The 7101-nt window shown below is 36.3% G+C and overlaps 1 long non-coding RNA gene across 2 annotated transcripts in view; it reads right to left on the reverse strand.

Moving 5' to 3' along the window:
• Positions 1 to 663: 663 nt before the first annotated feature.
• Positions 664 to 7101, reverse strand: part of LOC106872133 (uncharacterized) — a 20518-nt gene continuing 14080 nt past the window's right edge. For both annotated transcript variants that reach the window (XR_001409740.3, XR_016240788.1), the window contains exon 3: positions 664 to 849. This is a non-coding gene — a long non-coding RNA (uncharacterized LOC106872133). The remainder of the gene's footprint in view (positions 850 to 7101) is intronic.

The following is a 7101-nucleotide window of genomic DNA, read 5'->3' on the forward strand; positions in this document are numbered from 1 at the left end:
ATGTCAGGAACTACCGTGCGTGACACATAGGAATTGATACCAGTAATTAATGAAAATATTCTAATTTGCACTGGTCGCGTTCATACCTCCGGCGTTCTCGGTCTTTGAGCTGTCGATCTCCTTCATCAGAATGGAATGAAGATGTCGCGCCTGATGAAAGTATTCTTGCGGCAGAGGGGTTGATGCTAAAACTATCATTCCTTGTCCTTTTTCGTAGCAACACTTTTACCATTTTGCCCGCGGAATGAAGATGGAATAAGTTCAACAGAAGGTGTAAAACTGGTTTTTGTCTTTATGCGTGTATTTTTGAGACACGGAAGTGCTTTCATGCTTAAGGAAAGATATGCCGATGACATTGATATTAATTCATTGTTAGGGCAACGTCTGGTATTTGAGTTTTTCGTATGAGAGACATCTGTTCATTGTTTTAGCGACATTGTAAAATATCTACATGAAGACAAAAACAGCTAATGGCAACCAACTAACATCAGAGATTTGTGTAAATTGCTACCTTTCCCTGCTAAAATTTTGCAATACTTCCAACGGCTGAACGAATATTTTCTCAAACAAAATTATATAATATATTTTTTTTCGGGGATGAGACAAAAAATATGAAATTCTCGCCTATACTTTTGTATCACAAGAAACAGACACAAAATTCGATGCTTTTTAAATTCATTTATTTAAACAAAACTACCACGCATTACAGTGTTTACATAAAGTAGTCAATAGCGGGTTCCATGAAAGATGCCAAAATTGGCATCTAGACATCAAAGACCCCTTCAAGTTCTTATAACTGAATCAAAAAATAACAGCAGCAAAATAATTCTTCCTACGGAGGTGCAAAGCCTGAAATTTTAAGGAGAGAAGCAAATCAGTTACATCGACTCCAGTATTCATCTGGTACTTACTAAATATAATTTTGTTCGAGAAAATATTCATTCAGCCGTAGAAAGTGTTGCAGAATTTTAGCAGTAAAAGTTAGTAAATTATACAAATCTCTGATATTAGCTGGTTACCATTATTTTAGGATGAAAAGTAAAGTCGACATCGGTGGAATTTAAATTCAAAACTTAAAACTGGAAGAAATGGTACGAAGCTTTTTGCCTGGCGTGCTAGCGATTCTGCCATCTTGCAGCAAAATAATAATAGCTTCAAATTTTGGCACAAGGCCAGTAATTTTAAGGGAGGGAGTAAGTCGATTACTTGACTAATACTTGTTTTATCGACTTCGAAAGAATGAAAGGCTAAGTCAATCTCGGCGGATGAATACAAATTTTGTAGGGTGGAATAAGTTCGTTACATCGATCCAAACACTTGACTGGTACTTTATTTCATTGATCTTGAAAGAATGTCAGACAATATTTGAACACAGAACGTAAAGAGTCGGTAGAAATGCCGTTAGACATTTTATCCGACGTGCAAACGATTCTGCTAGTTTTCAAAATAAAAATTCTTCTAAATAAGGCGCAAGACCAGGAATTTTGGTGGAGGCGCGTGGCTTAGTGGTTAGGGTGTTGGACTCATGATCATAAGATTGTGGTTTCAATTCCTTGACCGGGTGATGCCTTATGTTCTTAAGCAAAACACTTCATTTCACGTTGCTCCAGACCACTCAGCTAGCAAAAATGAGTAATCCTGCGACAGATCGACATCCCGTCCAGGTGGGGAATTTATAGGCCACTGAAACCGGGAAACCGACCTTTATGAACCTGGCATGGCTCAGAAAGGAAACATTTCTTCTTATTTCTTCCAGGAATTTTGAGGCGAAGGTGTAGTCGAATGCATCGATTTCAGTGCTTGACTAGTACTTTATTTTAACGAATCTATAACGATGAACAGTAAAGCTGATATTGGCGGTATTTGAGTTCAACTTTGCCTTTCATCATGCCAATAAATATATTTTTTAAAAATTTGATTGCAGTTGCTGCGGAATTTGCTTCTGGAAATGAGAACTGGCAAAATAATTTCGGCAGATTGTGGTTGTTGGAACAGTAAATTGAGTTGCTTTTTGTTTCTTTGAATAACATCCCGTAAATGATATTTTACGTTACAAATTTGTATCAACGCCTTCCAAGCCTCCCAGTCATAACTTACTGTGACAGAGAAATCATGTATGTTTTTCGTAATTTTTTAGCTAATTTCCGGTAAAAGAAACCGCCCTCCGGACGCTCGAAATTCTCGGCCTTGTGTCACTTTAGTAATTTTCTACCGATTGAATACATACATACATACGTACATATAACAGAGCAGATATGGTTCTATGGTTTAAGTTCGTTTCACAGTCATGGTGATTTGATTCAATAAGTCTACGCAGCACTTTGCATGTTTGGGACAGGACAAAACACTAAGGAATGGGGTTTGTCTTCAAAACCAAAATGGAGATGTTTCGGTATTGTTAGATCCACTTCACGAGGCGCATTCACCTCGGTGTGTGTGGAGGAGGGGGCGTGCGTGCGTGCGTACGTGCTTTCGTGCATGTGTGCGAGCAAGCGAGTGTGCGTGTATGTGTATAAACATGTATAAATGTGTGTATGTGTGCATGTGTATAAACTGGTCTTTTTGCGTATGTGTTCTATGATGACATGGAGTGATAAATGGTACATTTAAACAGAAGTAGCCTGCGTTGTTCATATCCAACTTAGTTAACCCTTCTTACACCAATGTTTACTCTGTATTTCATATCTTAGAAAAAGGATGAAATAAGTACCGAGCAAGGGAAGAAAAAAAAGGCAACTCAAGTTTCAGTAACAGCTGCTGCATTTCTTGGAAAATCCTGTGATTGCTTGACAAATCTTGTTTTCCGATCGATTTCTAGTCCATACACTTTTATGCAACTGGTCTTCCCAGAGAGAGTAAAAAAAGTTGCAATCTTCTTTTCATTAAAAGTCTAATAAATGAGTTCACCCACCAATTTCGTTGATATTCTACGAGAATATCTTTGTTTACTGTTATCTAAAACAGCATTGTATTTGCATCAACATTCTGTTCTTGTAAGTTATTCCGTCATGACCAGGGGACGTATCCCCGCCCATCACCGTAAAGACGTTATTTCTTGCAACCTCAAACTTACTCATCAACCTCTTATTGTTTCTTCAACAACAAATATCGAAATTTCTTATGCTTTCTTTTAATGTCTATCTGTGGTTTATTATCCACACTTTTCTATGTCCAGCATCTTATCTTTAGCTGTTTGTTTTCCAATACGAATAGTTCATGTTGCAAAGAAGAGAAATTTCATTAAGTCTCTAAAAAATGTCGCTGGTGATATTTTTCTTATTGTCGTAGTTCTCTTTTCGTTGTCGTGAGAAGATTCTGAGAAGTAGTGTCCTGTGCTCCCAGAGAAGAACTATTGCCTTCTTTAGAATTGGAGTTTTACGCTCTTCCTTGATGATTTGAAATAATTGCATTGTTACAATTTCATCCACAGACTTCTTTTGTTTTTGGTGTTCGTGCTGTTTTTCCCTACCTCATCTTTATGTTTGCTTTCAAGCCTAGGAGCTATGTCAGATACCACACGAAAAATATTTTGATTTAATGCATTGCATCCTCTCATTCAGGCAGTTGCACTTCATACTCTAGTTGTAATTACTTCGGTGAAAGGTATTAAATTTTCCGAGTTTCCTTCGGAATGGATGGATTTCCGAATCACGACATCAGAGTGAGATTTCTTTTTTTTGTTTTTTTTTGTTCCGCTTTTTAACCTTTCTCTGTTATCTGGAAAAGAAGGTACACTCCACCAAAGAGATTTTGAATTACGCATTTTATTTTCCGTGTTCTTGTTATTTCTTTATTGCTGCTGCTGCTACTGCCAATGATGTTATTAATTGTTGTTCTTGCTGTTGTTACATTGTTGATAAGATTGTTAGTATCACTACTGTATTCTTCTATTCTTTTACTTGTTTCAGTCATTTGACTGTGGCCATGCTGAAGCACCCCCTTAAAGGGTTTTAGTCGAATAAATCGACCCCAGGACTTATTCTTTGTACGCCTAGTACTTATTCTATCGACCACATTCGCCGAACCGCTAAGTTACGGGGAAGTAAACACACCAACATCGGTTGTCAAGCGATAGTGAGGGGTGGAGGAATACAGACACAAAGACACACACACACACATATATACATATATATACATACATATACGACGGGCTTCTTTTAGCTTCCGTCTGCCAAATCCACTCAAAAAGCTTTGGTCGGCCCCAGGCTATTGTAGAAGACACTTGCCCACGTGTGGTTGGGAAACAAGCTTCTTACCACACAGCCACGTCTTGATATTAGTAACATTAATTTCAAATTTTGGCACAAGGCCAGAATTTTCGAGGATGGGAGTAAGTCGATTACATCGGCCCAAACACTCAACTGGTACTTATTTTATCGACCTCGAAAGAATGAAAAGAAAAGTCAACCTCAGCGGAATTTAAACTCAGAACGTAAAGAAGAACGAAATGTCGCTAAGCATTTTGCCCAGCGTGCTTACAATTCCGTCAGCAATAACTGTTACTTCCTTTCATCGTCACCAGATCAATGATTATTGGTTTTTATCAATGTTGATACTGTTTCTCGCAAAGACACTAAACTCTTTAGCAAAAGAAACCCGAATAAGATATTGTTGTCCATAAAGTAAATGCTTGTGAGTAGAGCTGGCTTTGAATCATTTCAATGGCCACTTATTGCAATAGACTGACATTTTAAACCAGAGAAAGTGTAAAAGCTAGAGAGAGGAGGGAGACAGACAGACAGATAGGCAGACACACGTACGCACATACACGCGTGCGCTCACAGACACAAATACAACACTTAGAAATAACCAAAACAACTCATCGTAGAAGTGGAGTAGAAAAAAAAATGGTATCAATACTTACTCCTTATAAACAACAAGGTAAGTGAGATGAGAGAAAGTACTCAAAAATGATTTTTTTTTATGGGTTAGTTAAAGGTGGAAGAAGAGCACTAGTGACATTGTGTAGAGATTCTGAGATATTTGGGATAAACGTAGAAGGCGATCTTGATCTCTTCTAAATAGAGACTTGCACTTGAATGTTCAAATCATAGTAGACTCCACTAAATACGCCCAAGTCTGGCGGTTAAACTAAAGAACAACTGAGGTCTAACACCCACACTAACTGTAGAGGTATTTAGCATCACCTCATTTATTTGGTTATTCTCAATTGATCGAAGTTGTTTATTTCACTATATTACATAAATACCGGATTTGTATTTACTATATAGAACATTCTCTCAGTCATAGCTTTGGCAACACCACGGTGCCTACAGTTCATGTGAAACTGGTGAATAGTTGCTAATATTGATATCACGATAGTAAACGCTAGTTTGAGAAACTATCCGTTGGAATTCTTGCATTGTACTAGGCTTCTTTTTTTAACCCTAAAGTTTCATAGAAAAACGAATCAGTATAACAGGACATTATATAGGAAGAGGCAATGCTCACTCACTACTGATGATTATGAACGTCTTTAAATGGTATTCAGCAAATAATCTTCAACTTGAAAATTACGGTTATCGTCAAGCAGTCTACTGAGAAATTAAAATGTCATTTAGTCTAATAAATAAAAATTTACAACTGCAGAGAAGAGAAAGTATACAGCTTGGTCACTTAACATTTTTCAAAGTACTTAGTTGTGAATTGAATAGTAAGAACATTACTGCTACTATCAAACACGCATGCATTGCCACTAATAGCTTAACAAAGGGGAACGAGACTGACTCAGACACAAAAGATAACAATGCTTGAGATCTATTATAGATTTAATCTCCCATCCTAAAACATCACATACGACGCAACAAAGAAGACTTAGCGACTGAACATTTCCAGAAGAGACAAAAGCAGCTGACGAGTGAACATAATAGGACATTTTAAGAAAGTGATTATTAATATTGCATATTATCTTTCATGCTCATTTTAAATCTTTTCCACCCCATCATTGCATAATGGCAGAAAATTTCTCCTCAGAAATTTGTTTAGATTTCTAACAGCTAAGCTCCATGATATCGAAAAATAGTATGACTGATTATGATAATAACAACGATGAAAATCTAAATCTCAAAAATGAATATATTCATTTCGCATGAATAATGAAAATTGAAAACAAGACAAGTTATCTTTCCTCGGTATAAAAAATCTGGTTTAAATGGAACATCACAATTAACAACATTTTATATACAGTCTTATACAGTCACAACGTCTGCACTCCTGGTACATTAGGAACATCTACCGTTCTCATAATATGAATGTTAATACCAATGTGAGAAAGTAATTTTCTGAAAAGATGCTCGTATTCTTTTATTAGAATGTTCTACACCAGTAAAAGTATATTTGAAGGCGTGTGTTGCAAAGCTACTAATTATTTCTTGTTAATTTTTAATGATCCCTGTATTAATAAATGTGTTAACATTAAATGGCGCCTCTGAAATGGCATCACTAAGTAATTGATTCATTGAACAATTTTATTTTTCTCTGTCAAACAATAGACAATCAACACTAGTTGATACACGAAGTCGTAATATAACCGTCTTAGCCTTTTAATATTCCTTGCATTATATCAATATTATATTAACTACTGATATCAGACATGTATGTATGTACGTATGTATGTATGTAGGTATGTATGTATGTATGTATGTATGTATGTATGTATGTCATAGATCTAGGCTTTTTGAAAAATGTTGCAAAGCCATCAAATTATATAATTCTATTCACGGTGGGCCATAAATCCACGAAGGTGTTTCAGTATTTAATAAGTTCTTAATTTTTTGTTTTAAATTTACAATACCACAGTAGCATCCATCAATCCATCCATTCATCCACATATACACGCACACACACACATCCACACACACACATACACACGCAAACACATAGATATATGTGTGTGTGTGTGTGTGTACGAGTGAGTGAACAAACGAAAGAAGGGCACTCAACCAATTTATTGTAAGTTACATGTATGGATCAAAACTGGTTGATTCAAATTTGTTGGTACTCTTGAGTTTCAAGTGCGACGGTTAGCATCGCACTTGAAACTCAAGAGTACCAACAAATTTGAATCAAACTGTTTTGATCCTTATATATATATATATATAT

The sequence above is a fragment of the Octopus bimaculoides genome, chromosome 2 (assembly GCF_046866305.1).
Source record: "Octopus bimaculoides isolate indiv1 chromosome 2, ASM4686630v1, whole genome shotgun sequence".
NCBI classification, from domain to species: Eukaryota; Metazoa; Mollusca; class Cephalopoda; order Octopoda; family Octopodidae; genus Octopus; species Octopus bimaculoides.